The sequence below is a fragment of the Acomys russatus genome, chromosome 19 (genome assembly GCF_903995435.1).
Source record: "Acomys russatus chromosome 19, mAcoRus1.1, whole genome shotgun sequence".
NCBI lineage: Eukaryota > Metazoa > Chordata > Mammalia > Rodentia > Muridae > Acomys > Acomys russatus.
In genome coordinates this window covers 30,500,186-30,524,700 of record NC_067155.1, presented here as the reverse complement: position 1 = coordinate 30,524,700, position 24,515 = coordinate 30,500,186, and the positions used below count along the sequence as shown (strand labels likewise).

Sequence of the window (24,515 nt, the reverse complement as noted above, 5' to 3'; positions counted from 1 at the left end):
TGTCTTCTCAACTAAGTCATGCTTAATGGGTTAGTTTTTATTTGACCATAACCCATATATTCTGCGTCAATAAACTCTACACTGGGGAATTCACGGAAACGAAAAGTGGAGACAAGGCCTGCAAGGCAGAGTTGTTGAAGTCTTCTTCAGGCACTGCTGGAGGGCCGGGAGACCAAAGGCCATTCTGAGGCTCCAAGGACGGGTTTAGTCCTTAGGACCCTCCACTTTGTTCCCTGCTCTGAAGTCTCAACTCCTACCAAGCAGGGGTGAGAGCCATGTCCGTAACGCTCCACGCTGTCCTCTATCGTCTTTCAGGAGGAACAGCCCAGGCTCAAAACAAGGCTGCAGGAGCTGCCGCAGCTGAAAAGACAGCGTACAGGCACAAGCTACCCCAGAGACAAGATCCCATTCCCGGTGCCAGAAGTCATCCTGGTATTCCAAGGCCATACTCACTGGGGCAAGCAAGTGCCTAAGACTCAGGTTTTCAACCTGAAGATCTGCTACACTCTGCCTGGTGGTTCTGCTCTGATCGCCTTTGATGACCCCGAAGTGGCTGAGCAGATGCTACAACAAAAGGAACCAAACATAGAAGACTACTGGCTGCGGGTGCAGATCCAGCCCTCGGAGCTGCCTGTGGTGACCAACATCCAGGTGTCCAGCCAGCCAGATAGCCACAGGGTGCTAGTCACTGGCTTCCCTGCTGACCTTAAGCTGAGTGAGGAGGAGCTGCTAGACAAGCCGGAGATCTTCTTTGGCAAGGCCAAGAATGGAGGTGGCGATGTAGAGGCCCAGGAGTTGCTTCAAGGGACTGTCATGCTGGGATTTGTTGAAGACGTGGCCCAGCACTTATGCCAGATTGGCCAGTTCATAGTACCACTGGGACAGCAGCAGGTCCCTCTGAGAGTCTCTCCCTATGTAAGTGGGGAGATCTGGAAAGATGAGATCGAATTCAAGGAAGCATCCCATTCAGTGCTGGTGACGAATATTCCTGATGTCCTGGACACCAAGGAGCTGCAGGGCATCCTGGAGATCCACTTCTAGAAGCCCACTTGTGGGGGTGGGGAGATGGAGGCCTTGGCAGTTGTGCCCTCTGGCTGTCTTCACTTCTGAGTCAAGCTAGGGTCTGTCTGTCCACCTGCCGGGGACTGGGATCACATACTGCCTGATGTTACTGAGAACAGTGAAAAGTGCCAAGCAGGGGGAAAAAAACCCACCACTATACTGAAGTCCTCTTTCTGTGCTTTTGTGTATTATTTCACACTAGATCCATTTTAACCCACATTCTTGCTAAACAAATGATTATGTAGACTGACATGGTTTACCTTTTTATGCAACTGTAAACAGCACCATTACAATGATGTATTTTCAAAGAAAGCCCAGGTTGTTGAGTTTGTACCATATATGTCATAAAATCAATACAATCCAAAGAAGGTTTCTAAGGATTTATTAGAGGAATGCTGATTCTAAAGACACATTCCATGGGGAAAAACTCTCAGAATTCTCAATAAAACTATGATGAAATAGTACACACACTGACACAATATGACTTCTGTACCAGGAGGCTAAAACTATCTAGAATATTTGTAATGTCTGTGAAAGAATAAGGAGATGGATAGAAAATTCCTAGGGGAAAAAAAAAAGGCTCCAAAATTGAGTCAAACTTTTTAAAAAAAGACCTAAGGAAATTCCACTGGGAATAATGTGAAATTGACTTACGTTACCTATGATTGACTGTGTATAGAAATTACACAAACACAGACTTCACAATTCCGAAAACAATAATGGAGCAAGACCTCTAAACTGTTATATTTCTGAACCTTTATCTACTACCAGTCTCTCTTTAAAACAGCAAGGAATCATTGTCTAAAGTTCTCTCTCTGAGAATTGGTGTGCTAAAAGGTGGAGAACGACTTTGTAGCCCCTCAGGTCCCCCCCCTCCGTGTGATTTTAGGCAAACCCAGCCCAAAGGAAACCCCTGCACAAAGCAATGCTGAAGTATAATGTTATGTTTGCTTCCTTCCATATGGTTATGGCACAAGGTAGGGAGTCCACCTGTACAAAAACATGTTCATCTGAGAAAAACACCTCTGCAGCTCTGAAACTCCTGTAGAACCTTGAGACTCAATTTCCCTGAATCACACCATTGTGGCTGGTCATGGTGAAAAGATAAAAGCATTTTTTTTTAATGCAATAGTGCGGAAGGATGAAACCCATCATGTCCTTTCTGCCAGTTTCTAAGCTATTTGTAAAATTTATTCCATGAAACTGAATTTGGACTACAACACTCAGAATTTCTAGAAAGCAGAGACATCCATTCTTTCTAATGCGTTTCCGTTGCACATGAAAAGCAATGCCTGCGTGCGCACACTGCACGGTGATACTATAAGCATCCTAGCTTCCTATAGCCAGGGTTGCAGAGCTCATCCTCCTCAGGGAATTCACAATCGTGAATGTTCAGAAGCCAATGGTCTCTGCCCAGATGTACCAATAGAGCCATAGTCTGCCTCACAGTCCATCTCATTCCCAGCAAATTAGACTCTGATAGCTCAGTCAACTTGCTGTTTCTGGTCTGGGGAAAGTGTCCTCCTCATTCATCTTGGTATGGCTTGTGGTCTCCCTCACAGATCCCTAGAGTTCTCAGAGGGAAATCCTGGAAATAACTGGCAGGTTTCACATCAGTAATGCTCTTCATTGCTAGACCCATCATTAGCTAGGGCCATCCTAACCCTAAGCCAGCTTTGCCTCAGGACAGTAACAGCTCCCACAGTGGGTGAGCAAAGGCCTTCTTAGGGCTACCCTTCCAGCCTAGAAGCAGGCACTGCCCTAGTCTAGGAAATTTGTAGTATTGAGGAAATTCTTAGTCTCCCAGAGCTCTTATTCCTATTCCAAGGCATAGGCATCTTCCACTATACACTCAGTGTTCATTACAGTCATCCCTTTGCTTCGTAGCTGGGACATCCGTCACATCACATTTAAACACTCTTAAAGTAAAAAGAGTCCACAAAATAGAAAAAATATGGGGCTATGGAAGGGATTAGAAGCAAGAAGAGATGGTAGAAATGATGCCAATATAATCTTGCAAAATTAATTTTAAAAACTGAGCAAGGCTTTGTGGCCATGTGTGTCAGTGACTAGGTATTTGTATTAATACCAAATAATACTCACACCATTTCTCACAGTAATTTGGTTTCACAAGAGGTTCAGTTTTTTACCCAGATTCTTTATTGCCTGGTCTGGGGCCCAAGAAATGTCCAGTCAGGGCATTTATGAGTCACCTACACTTGACTTCCTCCAAACTCGTTGGAATGTTGACTACTGTCAACAAGGAAAGTTTTTGCTTCCCTTTTTGTCCATCCCTTTTTAAGCTGTGAATATCCTATCGTAAAAATTTGTCATAGAACTCTCAATTCCTACAGAGGCCTCTCTTCATTTGTGAGGCCCAATAAAAGTCAAAAAACACTGGAGGTCACTCATTGCCTCAACTATTTTTCTTTTGCTCTGATCAGTCAAGTCCCAACGTAGAAGGAGTTACAGGACTGTCTTTCTAGTACTGAACAATAGAGGCAGGATTAGGTGTTCAAAGCAGTTCTCATGTATATAGCAAAAGGCAAGCCTCAGCTATAGGAGATAGCTCTAAACAGAAATAAATCATCAACAGCATTTGAGAAAAATGGCAAGAAAATTTTAATGACCTGGAAACATTAGAGAGTAAAAAACAAATAAGAGATCAGAACAGTTAAGTATTTAAAGAAAAGCAAACTTAAAATGTGAAATCATTGAAACAAATTGGTCTTCATATCTGCTCGTTCTTTTTCTCTCCTTACAGTAGGGATAAACTCCACCATGATGTTTTTCTGTGTGTGCTCCAATTGTTGCCTATTTACCACTTGTGAGATAAATTTGTTCCTATGGATTAGGTCAACTGTCCAACCGCCTTTTAAACACTTGTTTTTGTCAGCTTCTCTCCTGATGATTTTTTTGAAATTTCCCAAATTTTGTGATGACTTGGGCTAAGAAACTTCTTTAAGCACCACGTTCAGTTAGTTTCCGATGCTATCATTCATATCTTTCCTCTAGGTAATCGAGGTTGAGGTAACTTAGGATCAACCATTCACACCTTCTTGCTATTAATAATATGCTTATAGGGATGAGTAGGTGGCTGACCCTAAGAGCACTGGCTACTCATCCACAGGGCCTAGTTTTTATTCTTAGCACCCAAGAGACAGCTCGTAAGTGTCTGTCACTCCAAGAATGTGGAAGCCAGAACTCTCTTGTGGCCTCCAGTGATACTTGGCAAGAGCTTGGTCTATACACAAGAAATTATGGACCCTAATTAAATCAATTTTCATTAAAAAAATAAGACATGAGCTAGGCATGGTGGTGCATGCCTTTAATCCCAGCACTCGGGAGGCAGAGGCATCCTGGTCCCCAAAGCTAGTCCAGGTCAGCCAAGGCTACACAGAGAAACCCTGTTTCAAAAACCAAACCCAGAGGAAAAAAAGGACATTAAGAAAAAATTTTATAATATAAAATCATATATTGTATGTGTTTTTGTAACATTTACATATCTGGTGCTCTGTAGTGAGAATTTTGGTTTCTTAAAACACCCATAGTTAGTGAATCTGTCTTTTTATTTAATCTCTGATGGGACATATGAGGTATCTTCAGATTGCTCAGAGCCGCTATTACATGTTGAGTGTTCTGGCAGAGGTGTGTTTTGTGCCAAGTGAAGATAGTTTTATTCTGGTTACTCTTCAGAAGGTATAAATGGGTGAGCCCCCAAAGGCCTGGGGAAGTGGCTGCTTCCCTGATGCTGCTCTGGTTTTGTCCTGCTCCTGTGTTTGCTGTTGCTTGTTCTATGGTTTGCTCTACTGCTGGATATCCTGAAGACAAAGACCGGACCTTCTCCAAGGAACTGTGCTTCTATTCATCAGGAAGATGCCTATAAAAGTTTACACCCTCTTTTTCCTTTAACCCTCGTTCTGTGCTACCGAGTGTTTATGGGTTAGAAGGGATTAGGATAAGGAAGAGGTAGAAGGGAGACAGAGATATAAAAAAACAATAAAATAGCTAGACAAATACCGCGATAGTACTCTAGGAGGCTAGAAGATTGCGTCAGATGTCCTGAGCTTGGAAATACAGGTAATTCTGAGCTATCTGATGTGGGTGGTAATAACTGAACTGGGTACACACACACACACACACACACACACACACACACACACACACACACACAGAGAGAGAGAGAGAGAGAGAGAGAGAGAGAGAGAGAGAGAGAGAGAGAGAGAGAGAGAGAAAGAGAGAGAGAGAGAGAGAGAGAGAGAGAACTACTGACTCTCCAGCTCTCACTACAATGCAAAAGAGAAACATGTTCCGTTACTCCTATTGTCTCTTAATCAGTGATGAAGTCCATGTTAGGTGGTTGTTGAAGGATTCAGTGGATTTCTTTCATTCTGTGGATGGACTCTCCACATTACTTGTTATTTTCATTGTTAACACAGTTCTCTTAATATGTGTAAAGATATCAATAGATTTTGTTCAAATCAGCCAATGTCCTGTCAGGCTATATCAGGAATACTCCCATAATGTGGGATACACTATTTTGTAATCTTTTTGAGACAAGATATGTCTAAATAGCTCTGGCTGTCCTGGAACTCACTCTGTGGACCAAGCTGGCCTCAACCTCAGACAGATTGTCTTACCACTGTCTCACAGGTTCTGGGATTATAGATATGTCTAAATAGCTCTGGCTGTCCTGGAACTCACTCTGTGGACCAAGCTGGCCTCAACCTCAGGCAGATTGTCTTACCACTGTCTCTCAGGTTCTGGGATTATAGGCATGCACATCTAAATCTAGCTGCAATATATTTTTAAAATAACCTATCCTTGAGTCAGAGAATAAAATGATAAAATAAGGTTTAAAAGCAACCATCATTATTTTGATGAACAGTAATACATTTTGAAATTCTGTAATAATAATTTAAACTGTCAAACAATTTCTATGTTCTTAATAATTGGGTTATTTTGTTAATTTCATCAACTTAAAAATGTTTGAGCTCTGTTTATGTGTATACATCAGTGCCATGTTGTGTAGGTGGCAGTGACAGAACTTACTGGTATCTACTTCCACTATGTGAGTTCTAGAGATGAAACCCTGGGAGTCATTTGGGTCGAGTCACTTCATTGACCCATATTTGGGTTTAAAATTTTTAATGTATTTTCCGGTGTATGTGTGTACATATTCCACAGCCCAAGTATAGAAATAACAGAAAAATATGTAGGAGTAATATGGGCTTCCCAGAGATTGAGTTCATGACATCAGGCTTAGCAAAAACCAATTTTACCCACTGAGACAATTCTCTGGCATTTATTTGTGGTTTTGAGAAAGTGTTATGAACAAATCTTTACTCCTAAGAATAAACTAACACATTTCAAAAGAGATAAAAGTTTATTGTTTTCATTTGCAATTGGTGTTCATTATTCAAATCATCCTGTTCCCCTCTATCTGTAGATGGTAACATTTACACTCTGAGCAGAAGACAATATTTTGCTGATATAATATGTCAACTAATATTATTTTACCATCATTGAGATGGCCTAGGGGAAAATATATGTGGCATTCACAGCTGGCAGCCTGACTTTGATTACCATATAAAGATGGCCAAAAGCAGATCCCACAAAATTTTAGTCCAATCTCCACATATGGGTCATGGTTTAAAAACCTATAATCACATTACACACACACACACACACACACACACACACACACACACACACACACACACAATGTTTTTTCAAAATAAATGTCTTTGTTGTTACATTATCTAGCATCTGTACACAGTTCTCTTAAAAGGCAGCACTTCAAGATGAAGTGCTAAATAGATAACTAACGGCCTCAGGGAGCAGTATGGAGCATCAGATAATACAGACATATCCATACCAATCAAGTTATATATTGCGAGATATTCAGTTGATTGATGATCATCCTACTTTACTACATCTCCAAGAGACGGATGGAGATGTTGCGTCAGAAATACATAAGGTATAATGTTTTGTATGTTCTTTTCTATCAAGCACTGTAACATTAATGTTGTTAAAATGTGTTGAAAATATAGAATATATTGTAGGTACACCTTCTATACTTGGGCTTGTGCTCAGGAGGCTGACACATGAGAACCAAGAGTTCAAATGGAGCCTTGACTAATGACTGACATCCAAACAGTGCTGGCTAACAAGCAACAACATCTCAAGGAGGGAATTTGTGAAAATCTGAAAAACTAAACCAGGGCCAACCAACCACTATCCTTTCACAGACATCATTACTTGAAAGGTATGACCACACACTGGCTGATATATAAAGAAACAGTGCACCACTTAGAGGATGAGAATAGGACTCTATGTACTGCAGCAGAAAAACACACCAACAAGAGAAAGTGCAATAGAAGATGAACAGACACCACAGAGGGAATATCAGTGTGGTCCAATAAACTTCTTTAAATAGATTTGCTACCTGCACAGCAAACCTCAGTACCTACTCCAAATATTTCAAATTACAATCAGCAACCACAATTAGTGATCTCCTCCATTACACTTGACTGAACATAGTAAACAATTTACTTCCTTCAGCAGTATGATGAGAAGGAAACGAAACAACATTTCTCCCGTTCGATGAGCCGTGTGCTCAGAGCACAAGCATGCCGAAGGGAGCTGAGAAGAACAGGAAGGCTGAGAGGCCAAGAGTGACCCTTAATAATGGGAGGCCAGACAGTCCATGAGACAGCACCATCAGAGGAACCCTCTAAGGCTCCATGGACACCATCAGCTTTTCCAGACTTTGTGCAACATATCCCTGCTAACAATTGAGGTGAAGCTTATGATAAGATACCATGGTGTCCAGTGGATTTGATAGATTTAAAGCATTTTAAAGATTCTCTTCTGTGGTATGGGGGAATGCATTCATCTTTTGTTAAATAAACGTTAAGTAATTGGACTATGAAGCATAGACTTCTTCCTCAAGATTGGAAGGGATTGGTGTTGTCTGTGTTAGAAGCTGCTCAACAGTTACAGTGGTTACTGTGGTGGAGAAATGAAGCCATGAAAATAGAACAACAAAATATGACAAGGGGGATAAATATTGTTAAAGATCAATTACTTGTTGAAGGGTGCTGGGCTGACTTAAGAGAACAAATCGGATCTGAAGAGGTAGTAATTGAATGTCATGTTGCAGCCTTAAGAGCTGTGGACATGTTTGAGGAGCCTGGTAAAACAAATACTTGATTTATTAAGGGATTTCAAGGTCCTGGAGAAGCCTTCACAGAATTCTTATAGATACTGGGTTCAGCTCTAGAAAGAGCCATACCAGATCACGAGACCAGACAGGCATCGACACTGATCATGGTATGTGAGAGAACAAAGCAATTAGATTATTAATCTAATTTATCCATTAGACAAATGGATAAAGGAAACAGCTAATATTGGCTCTCAGGAGCTCAAACCAATATCACAGGAGAAGCTGTACCAAGAGGTCTCAGATATCAAAACGCCCAGGGCTTTAATTGTGGTAAATGTAGCCATTTACAAAGAAATTGTAAGGTTAAAAGCTCCAGACCTCAAAACAACAGGTGCATTGACTCTGGAGAAAATGGTACTCAGAGGCAAGAATAAGGACATTCTGGCTGTGATATTACCATGATATGCCAGGACTTCCACTGTATTATAGCCTCTGTGGGAAGGAAAACATTGGTCTAGGGATTGCCAGTCCAAGAGAGACATATGAGGTAATCTCTTGCCACCAGGAACCAAGAGCCCCCTCAGCAAACAACACGAGCCGTCTTTCTCTGGTCAATGAGGAGGTAACAAGCATGCAGGAAGACGAAGATGAGGCAATGATGATTTAATTCATGTTACTGAAGGCAGCAAAGCTTTGGGTCTGGCTTCAGATAAATATGTGACACTATACCCACAGGTTGAATGTTACAGAATAAACCACTGGTGTTTATGGTTCTTTACCTTCAGGGACAGTAGGAATTACTCTTGGGATGAAGTGCATTAACTTCTCAGGGCTTTCTTATGCATCTGGGTGTTAAAGATGGGGATTATAAGGAAGAAATTAAAATCATGGTACATGTAAAAAAGGAGATGCAAATTAATGCAGGGCACAGAATTGCTCAGCTGTTACTGTTTCTTTGCATCAAGAACAATCACAAGCTGTGCCCATTGTTCAAACACAGAACTTCATAGGTATTGAATTTCTAAATTTATAAATGGGGCCACTGCTAACATACCAACAACCTTGCCCCTAAAATGGGTATCAAACAGACCAGTGGTCCATAAAAAAAAAAGAAAGATTTCAGGCGCTTCAACAACTGATACAAGAGTAGCTGGAGGCTCACCATATACAAGAGTCTACTTGCCCTTGGGATCTCCATGTGTTTGTTGTAAAAAAGAAATAAGGAAAATGGAGGACAGTAACAGATTTAAGAGCAGTGAATAGAGTAATTCAACCAATGAGTCCTTTACAGCATGGAATTCCTTTAACTTCTTTATTAACAAGGTCATGGCCTATAATAGTAATTGACCTAAAAGATTGTTCGTTTGTTTGTTTTAACAATATCCTTGCACGAACCAAATAGGGAAAGTTTTACTTTCTCAGTATGTACTCTGAACAAGAGGGGTCAAATGATCTGCAGATGAAGACCAGGGGCCTGGCTAGGAGCTATAGACTGCAAGACCTGAAGAGCCCTAGGTGAGAGGGGTCCACACAGTACAGAGCACAGGTAGGTCTGGCTTTGGGACATCCAACTGGCACAAGGAGGACAGGTGCCCAGGCCCCAGAGTCTGGACCCATACCTGCCTTTGAGCTGCAGCTGTGCTCTGTATCAGAGACTTGGTATCTGGAACTGAACTGTGGGTAGTGAAGCATCAGTCTGGAGCTGCTGGCCTGGGAAAAACTCAGGAAAATGGGTGGATCTGACCTCAGACCACCTGAGCAGCCACAGAAAGCATCAGAATTAAAGACCTCAACATAAAACCAGAGACACGAAATCTGTTAGAAGTGGGGAAGAGCCTGGAACTCAGGGGCACAGGAGACAACTTTCTGAACAGAAGAACACCAACAGCCCAGACTCTAAGGTCAACAATTAATAAATGGGACCTCATGGGGCTAAGAAGCTTCTGTAAGGCAGAAGACACTGTCAACAGAACAAAGTGACAGCTTACACACTGGGAAAAGATCTTCACCAACCCTACATCTGACAAAGGACTACTATGCAAAATATATAAAGAACTCAAGAAATTTAACATCACCAAACCAAATAACCCAATTAAGAAATTGGGCTCAGAACTAAACTGAGTATTCGCAACAGAGGAATGTCAAATGGGTGAGAAACACTTAAAGAAATGTTCTACGTCCTTAGTCATCAGGGAATGAAAATCAAAATAACTCTGAGAGTCTATCTTACACCCATCAGATTGGCTAAGATCAAAAACTCAACTGACACATGCTGGCAAGGATATGGAAAAAAGAGAACACTCCTTCATTGCTAGTGGGAGTGCAAACTTGTACAACCACTTTGGAAATCAATCTGGCACTTTCTCAGAAAACTGGGAATAGGGCCACCTCAAGACCCAGCTATTCCACTCCTTGGAATATATCCAAAAGATGCTCCACCACACAATAAGGACACATGCTCAACCATGTTCATAGCAGCCTTATTCGTAATAGCCAGAACATGGACTCCTAGATGTCTGTGAGTCAAAGAATGGATAAGGAAACGGTGGTATATTTACACTATGGAATACTACTCAGCTATTAAAAATAAGGAAATCCTGAAATTTGCAGGCAAATGGATGGAACTAGAAATGATCATCTTGAGTGAGTTAACCCAGTCCCAGAAAGATAGACATGGTATATACTCACTTACAATTGGACATTAACTCAAGAGAGATGTCCCCTGAAAATCTTCACTTAGCAGGAGACTGGGATAAATACTGGGACTTCCTATTGGGACTCCAGGTGATAGAGATAAGGGAGAATGGGGAAATAGAAGGATCCAGAGGTCCTAGAAACCTATAAGAAGACCATTAAGGCTGGTGGATCTAGACCGAGGGGTGTCCGCTCAAACTATTGTGCCAACCAAGGACAATGAATGTAGTAAACCTAGAACCCCTATGCAGATCTAGCCAATGGACAGCACATTCTCCACAGTTGTGTGGAGAGAGTGGACTGACTTTGACATGAACTCTGGTGCACCCTATTTGACCACTTCCCCTTGGTGGGGAGATGTGGTGGCACTCAGAGGAAGAGTGAACAGGCTACCAGGATGAGACCTGATAGGCTGTGATCATATGGTGGAGAAGAGGTCCCCTTCTGTCACAGACCTAGGGGAGGGGAATGGGATGAAAGAGGAAGGGAGGGGGGGAATGGAAAGATACAAGTGAGGGGAAAACAATTGCAATGTAATCTGAATAAATTACTTAAGTGAAAAAAAAAAAAGAAGAGTTAATTCTGGCAGAACAAGGACTACAAGATGCATATACGTGGATAGAATTGATCCTAAGCTTGATTGCATTTTGGCTATTTTGCCTTCAACTCCTTCTCCTAATGGGCCTATTACACAAAGGGAAAATAATATGGCATGGATTTTCTTAGCACATAAACAAAGTAAAATACTGAAGACATACATATAAAACATTTTAATTATAACAGGTAGAATAAGACTGTGTTAACTGTAAAGAATAGACAAGGCTGATATTGTCGTTCCTCTTATTAATGCTGAGATTATGTCATTGTTGGTAACAATAACGATTGACAAAGAGCTTATAGTAACTACTTGGGAGAAATTAATAACAAATACCCCAAAAGCAAATGTATACAGTTTATAAAAAGAATTGGATTCTTCCACATATGGTAAAGAGAACATCAATTCCAAAGGCACCAACCTTCTATAGTGATGCAAACAGGATGGGAATGGCAGTGTACATGTCAGATAAAATAACCGTGATCAAAAGCCTATATACCTCAGTTAAATGTTAGAATTGTTTGCAATCCTTATGGTGCTGTTAGTTTTTCCTGACTCTCTAGTATTATTACTGACTCTCAATATGCAGAAAAAGTTGTTTTGCATATAGAAACTGAATTTACTCCTGATAACTGAGAATTGACTTTGTTATTCATGGAATTGTGCCCCAGCCCATAGGGTCTTCAAACAGAACCAGGGAGGGGGATGCAAGGCTGAAAAAGAGACAGGACAGGGAGACACGAAGAAATGGGGGCAAGTCTGGATTCTGATCAAACCCCGTTTATTGAAAAATTTCACAGAGTTTTTATAGGGTCTCAGAGAGGCAAGGGCAGGGTTGCTGTGGAAACCTAATGGCAGCTATTCTGCTCTATAGCCCGGTAGTAAAAACTTTAAGATAAGGGAATAAACTTTGAGATAATGTAGCTGATAAGCAAGTGGGTTCCTAGGAGCTAATGGGGATGCTCTGCTATATATCTCAGTAGTAAAAACTTCAAGGATAGGGAGGTAAGTTCTGAGGAATGCAGCTGCAGAGGTAAGGTAAATAAGCAGTTTCTCGGGACTGGGACTGAGTGGTGTGGCCCTGAGCTGACCCTCAGCTTGCTACATGCCAAACAGAGGTGTAGAAAATGGAGCATACAGGCAAGGTGGAATTGCCCATGTTTTAGGCCGAGAGCCACTAAGGGTGGCCCCTTACAGAATTGTAATAGGCTATCCACAGTAGAAAATATCCCTTGTTTATTACTCATATGCGGTCTCATACATTTTTACCAGGTCCACTGGCACAATGAAATGTGGAAATTGACCAATTATTAATAGGAAATATATTAGAAGCATCAAATTTTTATGAAAAGCATCATGATAAAAATAAAGCTTAAAGAAAAAAAATTCTCTATCACTTGGCAACAAGTCCAAGAATTAATTAAAAAGTGCCCTATATGTTCTTTGTATAACTAAACTCCATTGCCTGCCAGAAGTATCCCTAGAGGTACCAAAAGGAATGATATCTGGCAGATGGATTGATACATTGATACATACTCAGTGTTTCATGGGCAACTGCTTTCAGTTCTGAAAAGGCTGATTGTATAGTTACACATTTATGGAAATAATGGAGATGCCTACACAAATTAGGACTTAAGATACTCGTTTATGTGTATCCAATAAGATGAAGAATTTTTTGCACATTATAATGTAGAGCACATTACTGGTACACCATATAATCCTACAGAACAAGCAGTTGTAGAAAGAACTAATCGTACCTTAATAGGGATGCTCATTAAACAAAAAGGAAGTGTAAAGACCCCAGAGACAGATTAAATAATGCTTTGTTGACTCTGAATTTTCTTAATGTTGATGAAAAAGGAACAACAGCAGCTGAGAGACATTGAGTTATAGAAAAAACTGAGAGACTAGGACAACCAATATACTCTAAGGATCTGTTGACAAAGGAATGGAAACCTGCAATAGTTTTGAGATTGGGGTGTGGCTATGTTTATGTATCTACAGGGAATGAAAAAAATATGGTTACCAATAAAACTTATAAAGATTAGATTTGACCAGGGAAGACCTCCTGCTATCTGAAACATGAATGTCTTCCCACAGCAAGGGAATCTTAGGGGCTACTGGTCCTCTTTACCAGACATCCTTTCATAAATGATGAATATTACAGCTCAAACAGACATATGAAGTTGATCCCTTACACCTGCTCAAAAAATACAGCAGAAATGAAATGTACCTGTATTAAGACTATTTAAAGTTTGCTTGTTTTCAGAGCAAAAGACCAAGATAATGAGGAAAAAGCAAGTAGCTCAGGTGATATAACCTCAAAGACTGTCTCAGCTACTGTTTCCTCAAGAATTGATATGCATATCAACGTCAAAAGGTTAGCCCAAAGGATTGATCCCAAAAAAGACTGGACAGAAGAAGATACAGCTGGCTTTTCTAGTGTTTGGCCAATATCTTAATTTTCTATAGGTACTCCAAAGACGATTTGCCCATAGACAGCAAAAAAAAGGAATTTTAAGAACACGATGTCCCAATTCCCAAAAGGTGGCATGGATGTTGTTGTTGGGTTACCAATGTTTGTTATTGTCTAGGGGGGTTGATTATAAGTTAGTAAAGGTTACATTTAGGGATTTCTTTCTCACCTCTATCTTTCTTTCTCTTCTATCTTTCTATCCTATCTAGTATTAGGGGAAAGAAGGTAAAAAGGGAAAGATAAAAAGGGGGATATAGAATTATAGTATAGAAGGTAGATTATTGAATCTACTAGCCTCAAATATTTTATATCAGTATTGTATACTGATAGAAATTTAAGAATATTTGTTCAACTTTTGCTTAATGTGTTGTACATATGCAACTCATTGGAAAATGTGATGTAAAGTTCTAGTCTTATGAAAGCTAACTATTCCAAACTGTTCAGGATGGTTGGAGATGAAAGTTAGTAGTTAGTCATCTATGAATCTTACCTGTAGTCTTGTTAGATACTAGTTTAGTTAATTACAGGAAAAGCTTTATTTAGTCTCTTGTATATGTTTTCAAGGTTAAGCAGATTGCACATAGCTAGAAACAAGCAATGTTTGTCTATTAGATATACTGAGATTGATAAATCGATTGATCAATAGATAGATACATAAATAGACATGCATAGTTATTCACTACAGTAAATACATAGATGGTCTTCAAACACTTCAGAGATTTACAGAATATGGCATTCAATAAGAAAGGACTTTCCTGACAGAGACACAGATGCTTCTGGCGGCACATCCAATATACCGTTCTTTTTTTTTCTTTTCTTTATTAATTTATTCTTGTTACATCTCAATGTTAATCCCATCCCTTGTATCCTCCCATTCCTCCCCCCCATTTCCCCATTATTCCCCTCCCCTATGACTGTTCCTGAGGGGGATTACCTCCCCCTATATATTCTCATAGGGTATCAAGTCTCTTCTTGGCTACCTGCTGTCCTTCCTCTGAGTGCCACCAGGTTTCCCCCTCCAGGGGACATGGTCAAATATGAGGCACCAGAGTACGTGAGAAAGTCATATCCCACTCTCCACTCAAGTGTGGAGAATATTCTGACCATTGGCTAGATCTGGGAAGGGGTTTAAACTTTACCGCCTGTATTGTCCTTGGCTGGTGTCTTAGTTTGAGCGGGACCCCTGGGCCCAAATCTGCCTATCATAATGTTCTACTTGTAGGTTTCTAGGACCCTCTGGATCCTTCTACTTTGCTATTCTGCCATGCTTCTCTCATTTAGAGTCCCAATAGGATGTCCTCCCTCTGTCCCAGTTTCCTGGTAAGTGAAGGTTTTCGTGGGACCTGCCCCTTGGGCTAGTATGCAGATATAAGTGAGTATATACCATTTGATTCTTTCTGCTTCTGGGTTAACTCACTCATTATGATCATTTCTAGCTCAATCCATTTATCCACAAATTTAGGGAATTCCTTGTTTTCAATAGCTGAGTAGTATTCCATAGTGTATAAGTACCACAGTTTCTTTATCCATTCTTCTACTGATGGACACTTAGGCTGTTTCCATGTTCTGACTATTATGAATAAGGCTGCTATGAACATGGTTGAGCAAATTTTCTTGTTGTGTGCTGGAGCATCTTCTGGATATATTCCAAGGAGTGGAATAGCTGGGTCTTGAGGAAACCCTATTCCCATTTTTTTTGAGATAGCACCAGATAGATTTCCAAAGTGGCTGTACTAGTTTGCATTCCCACCAGCAATGAAGAAGTGTTCCTTCTCTCCACATCCTCACCAGCATGTGGTGTCACTTGAATTTTTGATCTTAGCCATTCTGAATGGGTGTAAGATGGAATCTCAGAGTTGTTTTGATTTGCATTTCCCTGATGACTAAGGAAGTTGAGCATTTCTTTAAGTGTTTCTCAGCCATTTGATATTCCTCTGTTGAGAATTCTCTGTTTAGTTCCAAGCCCCATTTCTCAATTGGGTTATTTGGTTTGGTGGTGTTTAATTTCTTGAGTTCTACATTGTGTAATTTTTAAGACTAGGGGATTTAAGATACTGAAAGTATTTTTCCTTATGATTAACATTAGTGGGGGCTGGAGAGATGGCTCAGAGGTTAAGAGCACTGAGTGCTCTTCCAGAGGACCTGGGTTCAATTCCCAGCACCCATGTGGCAGCTCACAAATGTTTGTAAGTCCAAGATATGACACCCACAGACATACATGCAGGAAAAAACACCAATGTGCATAAAATACAAATAAATAAGTTATTAATATTAAACCTCAGGAACCATGGATAGAAAGATATCCTTTGAAAGGGACATTTCTGATTGTATGTTAAGTCACAAGTTGTAGAGTTTGCTCGTTAATTTTAATTGCCAACCAGATACCACCTAGTCACTTGGAAAGTGTTTGAAATATGTATTATGTAGAATAGGTTGACCTGTGTGCCTACATGGGGTAGATTGATTTGAGTGTTGATTGATACAGAATAATGAGCCCTCTCCCAGCATCATATCATAGTCTGAGTCTTGAGTTATCTAAGAGTTAAGAAAGCATAACAGAAACAAAGCAAGTATGTGTTTATTTTCGTTTTGTTCTTTACTGTGGATGTGATTCAGCTCTTGAGTTGCTGCATTTGTTCCTTGAAAATAGCGGACTATACTTAAAATTGTGAGCCAAAAGAATGTTTACCCACAAAATTTCTTTAGATCAAGTTATGTTATGTTAACATATATAAGACTACTTCATGGCTATGTTTGTTGTTCAAAATGAGAAAAGAAAACCTGGACACCAATTCCTGTACATTTACAAAGCCTCCTACTGAAACATACTTCTAATAGAATTACCTGACATACAAGTTTGAGTCCTAGTCCATGTCACTAGTGTATAATTTCATCACTACTCTCTAGTACTTTTTAGCTCCTATGCCTGTGACTGTGCTAGTTGGTTGAACTGACTGATTTGCCTACATAGAAAGACACAAAGGGGTGAGACAACATGAAAAGTTGTAGGCAATAATACTACTTGGTAAAGATGATGATATAGGAATTTGTAACAATTTTAGATAAATGGAATTGTAGACATAATTATTCTCTAAACATAACTACAATTTCAAAATTGATAATGGAAGAATGAGGAAAAAACTCAAGCATGTTGTGAAATGTCCAAATAGGACACAGAGAAGTTCATAAGAAATAAAACATATTAGAGATCATTTCTCCTGACAATCATACTGATTCCATAGTCAAGATTATGTCTAATGCCATTTTAAAAATTCATTTATTTATTTTTGGAATTGAAAGCAACAAAGACAGCATATTTTAGTTATTTTCCTCATTTATTCAGCAATGCAATGGAGTTCTTTGCCATTTAAATAAGCTCTTTCTGTTGGTGTACTTTTAAATTCTATTTTTCTGTTGGGTTCATTTCTTCATTTTCCACCCCAGTGCCTTCCAACACCACAATACCAGGTGGGAAAGAAAGAAGGTTAGTGGGGAGCCGGGGCTTAGTTTTCTTTAGCTGCTTCCTGCTGTTCAGGGTCCAGGGTCCTTGGGTTCTTTGGGGGCAAGTCCAATCTTCCTTTCGGGGTAGTCTCCAACTACTTTTCATCAAACTGCATCCACAGCAACCAGGAGCAGCAGGGGGAAGCTCCAACAGCCTTCTTTCTTGGAGCTCCCAATCTCTCTTTGGGTCTGGCTTTTATCCCCGCTGACAAAGACCATGCCCCTGCTCACAGCTGACACACATCAACTGCCCTTTTAGGAGGAAGCCATCTGTTGCAAACAAACTGGAGGAGTCCCCATATCCCACACCTGAGATTAACACAGAACCATGTTTCCATATAAACCAAAACTTCCGCGACATCCATCATTTTAAAGCTCACACAAATGGGTATAATCTTAACCACTGAAGATAATTTGACTTGATAAATGACCATCATTTTAAAGCTCACACAAATGGGTATAATCTTAACCACTGAAGATAATTTGACTTGATAAATGAATAGACAGTGCCTTCTTCTTCTTCTTCTTCTTCTTCTTCTTCTTCTTCTTCTTCTTCTTCTTCTTCTTCTTCTTCTTCTTCTTCTATAAAGCATTCTGGTCATTATATAAGATGAATGAGGATAACAAAGAACAAATTGTTAATAAAATTATATTAACATATTTATTCAGTGTGATTAATCCTGACCAGTGATATACGGTAACTAACACATCCTTGGAGTCCTAACAGGTTTAGATTGAAGCCAAGAGAAATGTACAAATAAGTAATCTAACCATGTCATATAATTTTTTCCAATCTGTAAATCCCTCCTCAGTTCTCAGTTCCTTTCTCAAATGTAAGGTACTTAGATAATGAATTAATATTTATTCAGCAGATAAATTTTCATCTGGAGGAATCAGTCTTTTCCCAGAATGAGATTCCAGGGAAAATCAAATTTCATGGGGTCTACTGTTTCGGTAGACATTCTAGAGAGATATAAATGTCTCTTTAGAATATCTTTATTCCTACCAGGCAGGTAGGCTACAGTTTTGACTGAGGAAATTTAAGGTCAAATTTGAGATCACCAGGTAGGGGCCTACCGGGCACTATCACTGACAGCTAAATATGGTTGACAAGAAAAGATTGGGTGATCTGCATGGGGTTGCAGGTCAGTGGATACAATGAATACAGTAAGAGCAAGCTTGTCCTAGGTACACCCAAGCATCTCTGACCTCTTAATTCTCTACCTTTCACATCCAAAATCTCCTTAATACTTCATGTATCCATAATACCACATCTCTTTGCAAATACCTGAATTTCACATACTTAGATTGACTTCTGTTTGAGTCTCAGATCAACTGGACAGCAACTTCAATGTTACCTAAAGTCACCACGACTCAGGTACCTAACTGAAAATGTAGTAGGCATCAGGGCAGCAGAATACAATTCCATTCACACAAGTCAGTAATTATGCCTTCAACCTTCTTTTCTCTCCTAACAGTAGGCATAAACTACAGCAGGAGTATATCTGACATGTGTCCTTGTGGGTCCTATAGTTAAATGTGAGATAACCTCAGTCTTGTAGATATGGTTAAGTGGTCAACCACGTTTGAAAAGATGTCTATTGTCAGTTTCTCTCTTGGTTACTCTTTGTACTCTTCCCAATTTTTTGCAAATTTAGGCTGGGAAATTTCTTTTTTGTTTGTTTGTTTTCTGTTTTTAGTTTTTCAAGACAGGGTTTCTCTGTGTAACAGCCCTGGATGTCCTAGACTCCCTTTGTAGACCATGCAGGCCTAGAATTCACAGAGATCCACCTGCCTCTGCCTCCCGAGTGCTAGGATTAAAGCCATGTGCCACCACACCCAGCTGCTAGCAAACTTCTTTAAGCACCAAGGCTAAGTTAGTTTCTGTTACTACCAATTTTATATTTATTCTGGGTCACCAAGGCTGAAGTAAATATGAACTTAGGACCAACCAGTCACACCTTGCTGGTATTAATGTCTTGTTCATGGGGTTATATAGATGGCTTAGACCCTAAGAGCACTACCTACTCATCCACAGAGCCCAACTTTGACTCTCAGCATCAAAGCTCTCAATTGTTTATATCTCCAATGACATGGGATCAAGCTCTTTTGGCCACTGATATTTGTCATGCAATTGGTATACACAGTGGAAAACTTATGCACCTAAATTAAATACATTTTATTTTAAAAAAATTACATATACATGAAGATAACCTTTTTGAAGACAGGGAATCAAATGTGCATGTGTCTTTTCACCATTTGCATATATGGTCCTCTAGAAGGCCAGACAAATGCATCAGAGGTCCCGGACCTGAAATTACAGGTAGGTCTACTCCATCTTACATGGGTGCTAGGAACTAAATTTGGGTTTACAAGACCTGTACTATATACTGCACTATATACTTTGTATTTCTTCAGTCCCTGTTGTTTTCTCTCCCCTTTCATTTCTGATTTTGTTGATTTGGATAGTGTCTCTCGGCCTTTTAGTTACTTTGGCTAATGGTTTGTCTATCTTGTTGATTTTCTCAAAGAGCCAGGTCTTGGTTTTGTTGATTCTTTGAATTGTTCTCTTTGTTACTAATTTATTGATTTCAGCTCTGTTTGATGATTTCCAGCCATCTACTCCTCTTTGGTGTTTCTGCATCTTTTTATTCTAGGGCTTCCAGGTAGGTCATTACAATACCTATATGAGATGATTCTAATCTCTTTATGAAGGCAGTTAGTGCTAGGAGCATTCCTCTTAGAACAGCTTTCAATGTATCCTATAAATTTGGGTATGCTGTACCTTCATTTTCATTGACTGTGAGTAAGCCCTTAACTTCTTTCTTTATTTCTTCCCTGACCCAGTTGTCATTGAGTATAGCTGTTCAGTTTCCACGTGTGTGCTGGCTTTCTGTTATTTCTGTTGTTGTTGAAGTCCAGCTTTAGTCCATGGTGGTCTGATAGGATACAAAGTATTATTTCAATCTTCTTGCATCTGTTGAGGCTTGCTTTGTGACCTACTATATAGTCTATTTTGGAGAAGGTTCCATGAGGTGCTGAGAAGAAGGTATAAACTTTTGTGTTTGGGTGAAAAGTTCTGTAGATATCTGTTAGATCCATTTGACTCATTATTGGATAGTGTCATTATTTCTTGATTTAGTTTCTGTTTTGTTAACCTATCCTTTGGTGAAAGTGGGGTGTTGAAGACCCCCACTATTATTGTGTTGGAATAGATGTGTGGTGTAAGCTTTATTAATATTTATTTTACAAATGTGGGTGCCCTTGTATTTGGGGTATAGGTGTTCAGAATTATGATGTCCTCTTTGTTGAATTTTCCTTTGATGAGATGAAGTGTCATTCCTAACCTATTTTGATTAGTTATGGTTGAAGGTTTATTTTATTATACATTAAAATGGATACACCAGCTTGCTTCTTGTGTCTTGTTTGCTTGGAATGCTTTTTTTCCCCAGCCATCTACCCTGAGGAAATGTGTATGTATCATTGTGGCTCAGATGTGTTTCTTTAATGCAGCAGACTGTTGGGTCTTATTTATGGATCCATTTTGCTAGTCTGTGTCTTTTTATTGCAGAGTAGAGACTATTGATGTTGTGAGATATTAACGACCACTGACCGTTAGGGCCCTTCATTTTGATGTTGGTTGCAGTAGAGCATTTGTCTAGTTTTTATTTTGCTAAAGTTATCTATTTCCTGTGTTATCTTGGTTGTATTTTGTCACTTTGGGTTGGAGTTTTCCTTCTAGTAACTTCTGTAAGGCCAGATCTGTGGATAGGTCTGTTTGAATTTGTTTTTGTCGTGGAATATCTTGTTTTCGCCATCAATGGTTATTGAAAGTTTCACTGGGAATGGTAGTCTGGATGGGCATCTGTGGTTTTTAAGGGTTTGCTGGATCTCTGCTGAGGCCCTTCTGGCTTTTAGTGTCTCTGCTGAGAAGTTGGGTGTAATTCTGATAGGTTTGCCATTTGGCCTTCCTCCCTTGCCACTTTTAATATTTCTTCTTTGTTGTGCCAATTTTGTGTTTTGATTATTATGTGGTGGAAAGATTTTCTTTTCTGGTCTATTTTACTTGATGTTCTGTAGTCCTTTTGTATGCTTACACACATCTCCTTCTTTAATTTGGGGAAATTTTTTCTATGATTTTGTTGAAAATATTTTCTCAACTTTGGATCTGGGCATCTTTTCTTTCCTCAGTTCTTATTATCCTTAGGTTTCATCTTTTCATGGTGTCCTTGATTTCTTGGATGTTTTGTGTCAGGACTTTTTCTGACTCATCATTTTCTTTGATGGTTGTATCAAATTCTTTTATTGTATGTTCTATACCCGAGAATCTTTCTTCCATCTCCTGAATTCTGTTAGCGAAGTTTACCTCTGCATTTCCTGCCTTCTTTAAGTTCTCTCTTTCCCAGCTTTCTGCTATTTGTGCTTTTATCATAGTTTCCGTGTTTATCTTCATATCTTGAACCATTTTATTGATTTCCTTCACCTGATTGTTTGCATTTTCCTCAATTTCTTCCAGTGATTTCATTTCCTCTCTATAGGCTCCTCTATAGGCTCTATATGGCCTCTCTAAGGTCCTCAATCTTCTTGGCTGCATCTTCTTGTATTTGTTTATGGACTTTATTCATTTCCTGCATTATCATCTTCATTATGAAGGTTTGAGGTCATTTTCTTTTGCTTCCATTGTGTTTGCATTTACAGGGTTGATTGCATTGGCAAAACTGGGTTCTGTAGATGACATATTATTTTAGCTTTTGTTATTTGTGTTTTTATGCTGGCTGTTATTCATATTGCTCTTTCTGATGTTGGTTGGTAGTTTCTGGCTGCCTTCCCTGGCCACTGAGAGCTCATAGGTGAATGGTTATAGGACAGACCCCTCACCTGTAGAGATCCAGGAACTCTTCCTTGGATCAAGCAGGTGACCTGGTTTCAGCTCCAGGGGACTTTACTTCATACCCTGGACTCCCTACTTGGCCAGCAGAGGCTAGTGCTGGTGCCCTGAAGCCAATGGTTCAGTCCAAGGGAGTGAGGTCCAGTATAGCCCATTATCCTGCATTTGGCTGGGCTTAGGAGACCCTGCCCATGGCCACTGGGGCCCTAGGGCATTGGTTCAGTCTGTCAGAGAGTGCAGGTACCGAGCTTTAACCTGTGGCATTTGGCTGCATTTTGCTGTACGTTTCCCTGTCCACCCTGGGGTCTTGATTTAGTGCACCAGATTAAAGTACAGCGCACTAGCCTGTGGTGTTTGGCTAGGCTTTGGAGAACCTGTCCACAACCACCTGGGCCTCATGGTACAGGGAGCTGACCAGAGGTCAGATCTATCCCAGCTCCACACTCTAGGCTCCACCCTGGGCCAGGAGACACCGACACTCTTGCTGGGTACCCCACAGTTCAGTCAGAGTTAAAAAGCACTGGTACAGGCCAACAGCCTTTCTTTGGCTGGGCGTTGGTGAGCTTTCCTATGACCCCAAAGGCTCTGGGACTTTGTGGACTGGTGAGGTGGTCTGAGGTCAGATCTATCCATTCTCCCGAGTTCTACCCTGGACCAGCACATCCAGAGGCTGTTGCTTCACCACCTGCAGTTCAGTATCAGGTACAGAGTCCAAGATACAGAACACAACTGCAGATCACAGGCAGATATGCAGCCAGCCTCTTGGGATTGAGCACCCATCCTCCATTGACCAGTTGGATGGCCTGGACCTTTCTCACTTAGGGCTCTGCAGGTTTTGCGGTTTGTGGCTCCCTCCTGACCCCCCAGAGCTATGCTCAGGTCAGTAGGTTTGGTCCCACCACTCAAACACTGCATAGTTGGTACCACCATCTTGGATTCACCTCCCTTTTGAGACAGGGTTTCTATGTGTATCCTTGGCTGTCTTGGAATCACTTCATAGACCGGGCTAACTTCTAGCTCCTGAAGATTTGCCTGTCTCTGTCTCCCTGAGTGCTGAGATTACCTTATTTGTTTGTTTGTTTGTTTGTTTAGTTATTTATGTATGTGCTGGTGTGTGAGTGTGCATATGGCACAGCCCAGGTGTAAAAGTAAGAGAAAAATTTCAAGGAGTGATACGGGCTTCACAGTTTGAACTCATAATCAGGCTTACCAATAAGCAACTTAATCACTGAGATGATTCTCTGGCATTCACTTGTGGCTCGGATAACGTGGCATTAAAAGGTGTTTACGCCTAAGAGTAAAATGACACATTCCAAAAATTACATCAGCATATAATTTTCATTTGCAAATAGGATCTACTATGTTCTTTTTTTGCATATTTAGATGACAATATAGTTACAATCTGAAAAGAATATTTTTCTTGATGTCATGTTTCAACTAATCTTATTTCTGCATTAATGAGGCAGCTAAGTGGGAAATGTCTGTGGTGCGCAAAGCTGACAGCCTAACCTTGAGCAAAGTAAACCCTAAAAAGTTGTCAACCAGGCTCCACATATCTGTCATGGCCTAAAAACCCAATAATCACATTACAGACACAACTTAGAATATTTGAAAATAAATGTCATTGCTGTTTAAATAAATGTCATTCTCCAGCACTTGTAGACAATTCCCTTAAAAGGCAATACTTCAAGATGAAGAACCAACTTGAAAGTAATGGGAACACGAAGACACATGGAACATCAAGTAATATATACATGTTCATACCAATCAAGCTCTGTTGTAAAATATACAGTTGATTGCTGGTTATTGTACTTCATTACATCTCTACAAGATAGATAAAAATATTGCTTTGGATACATATGAGGTTTCTTTTTTTTTTCTATTAAGCATTTTAACATTAACATTGCTACAATGTATTGACAAAAAAAGACACATTGGGGGAACAGCCTCTACCTATGAACTTGTACTCCGGAGGCTGTCACATGAGAACCAAGGGTTCAAATGTAGTCTTGACTAACTATTGATATCCACACAAGGCTGAATAACAAATAAAATCTTAATGGAACTTGTGAATGTATGAAAAACAAAAGCAGTAACAACTACCCACCACCCTTTCACAGACACCCTTACT

General features: G+C 40.1%; 1 protein-coding gene and 1 pseudogene across 1 annotated transcript in view; both read left to right on the top strand.

The window, feature by feature from the left end:
- LOC127203988 (zinc finger protein 721-like) overlaps positions 1–24,515 on the top strand; it is a 1,570,727-nt gene that overhangs the window by 1,263,232 nt on the left and 282,980 nt on the right.
- Positions 276–1,120, top strand: LOC127204004 (interferon-induced 35 kDa protein homolog; annotated as a pseudogene).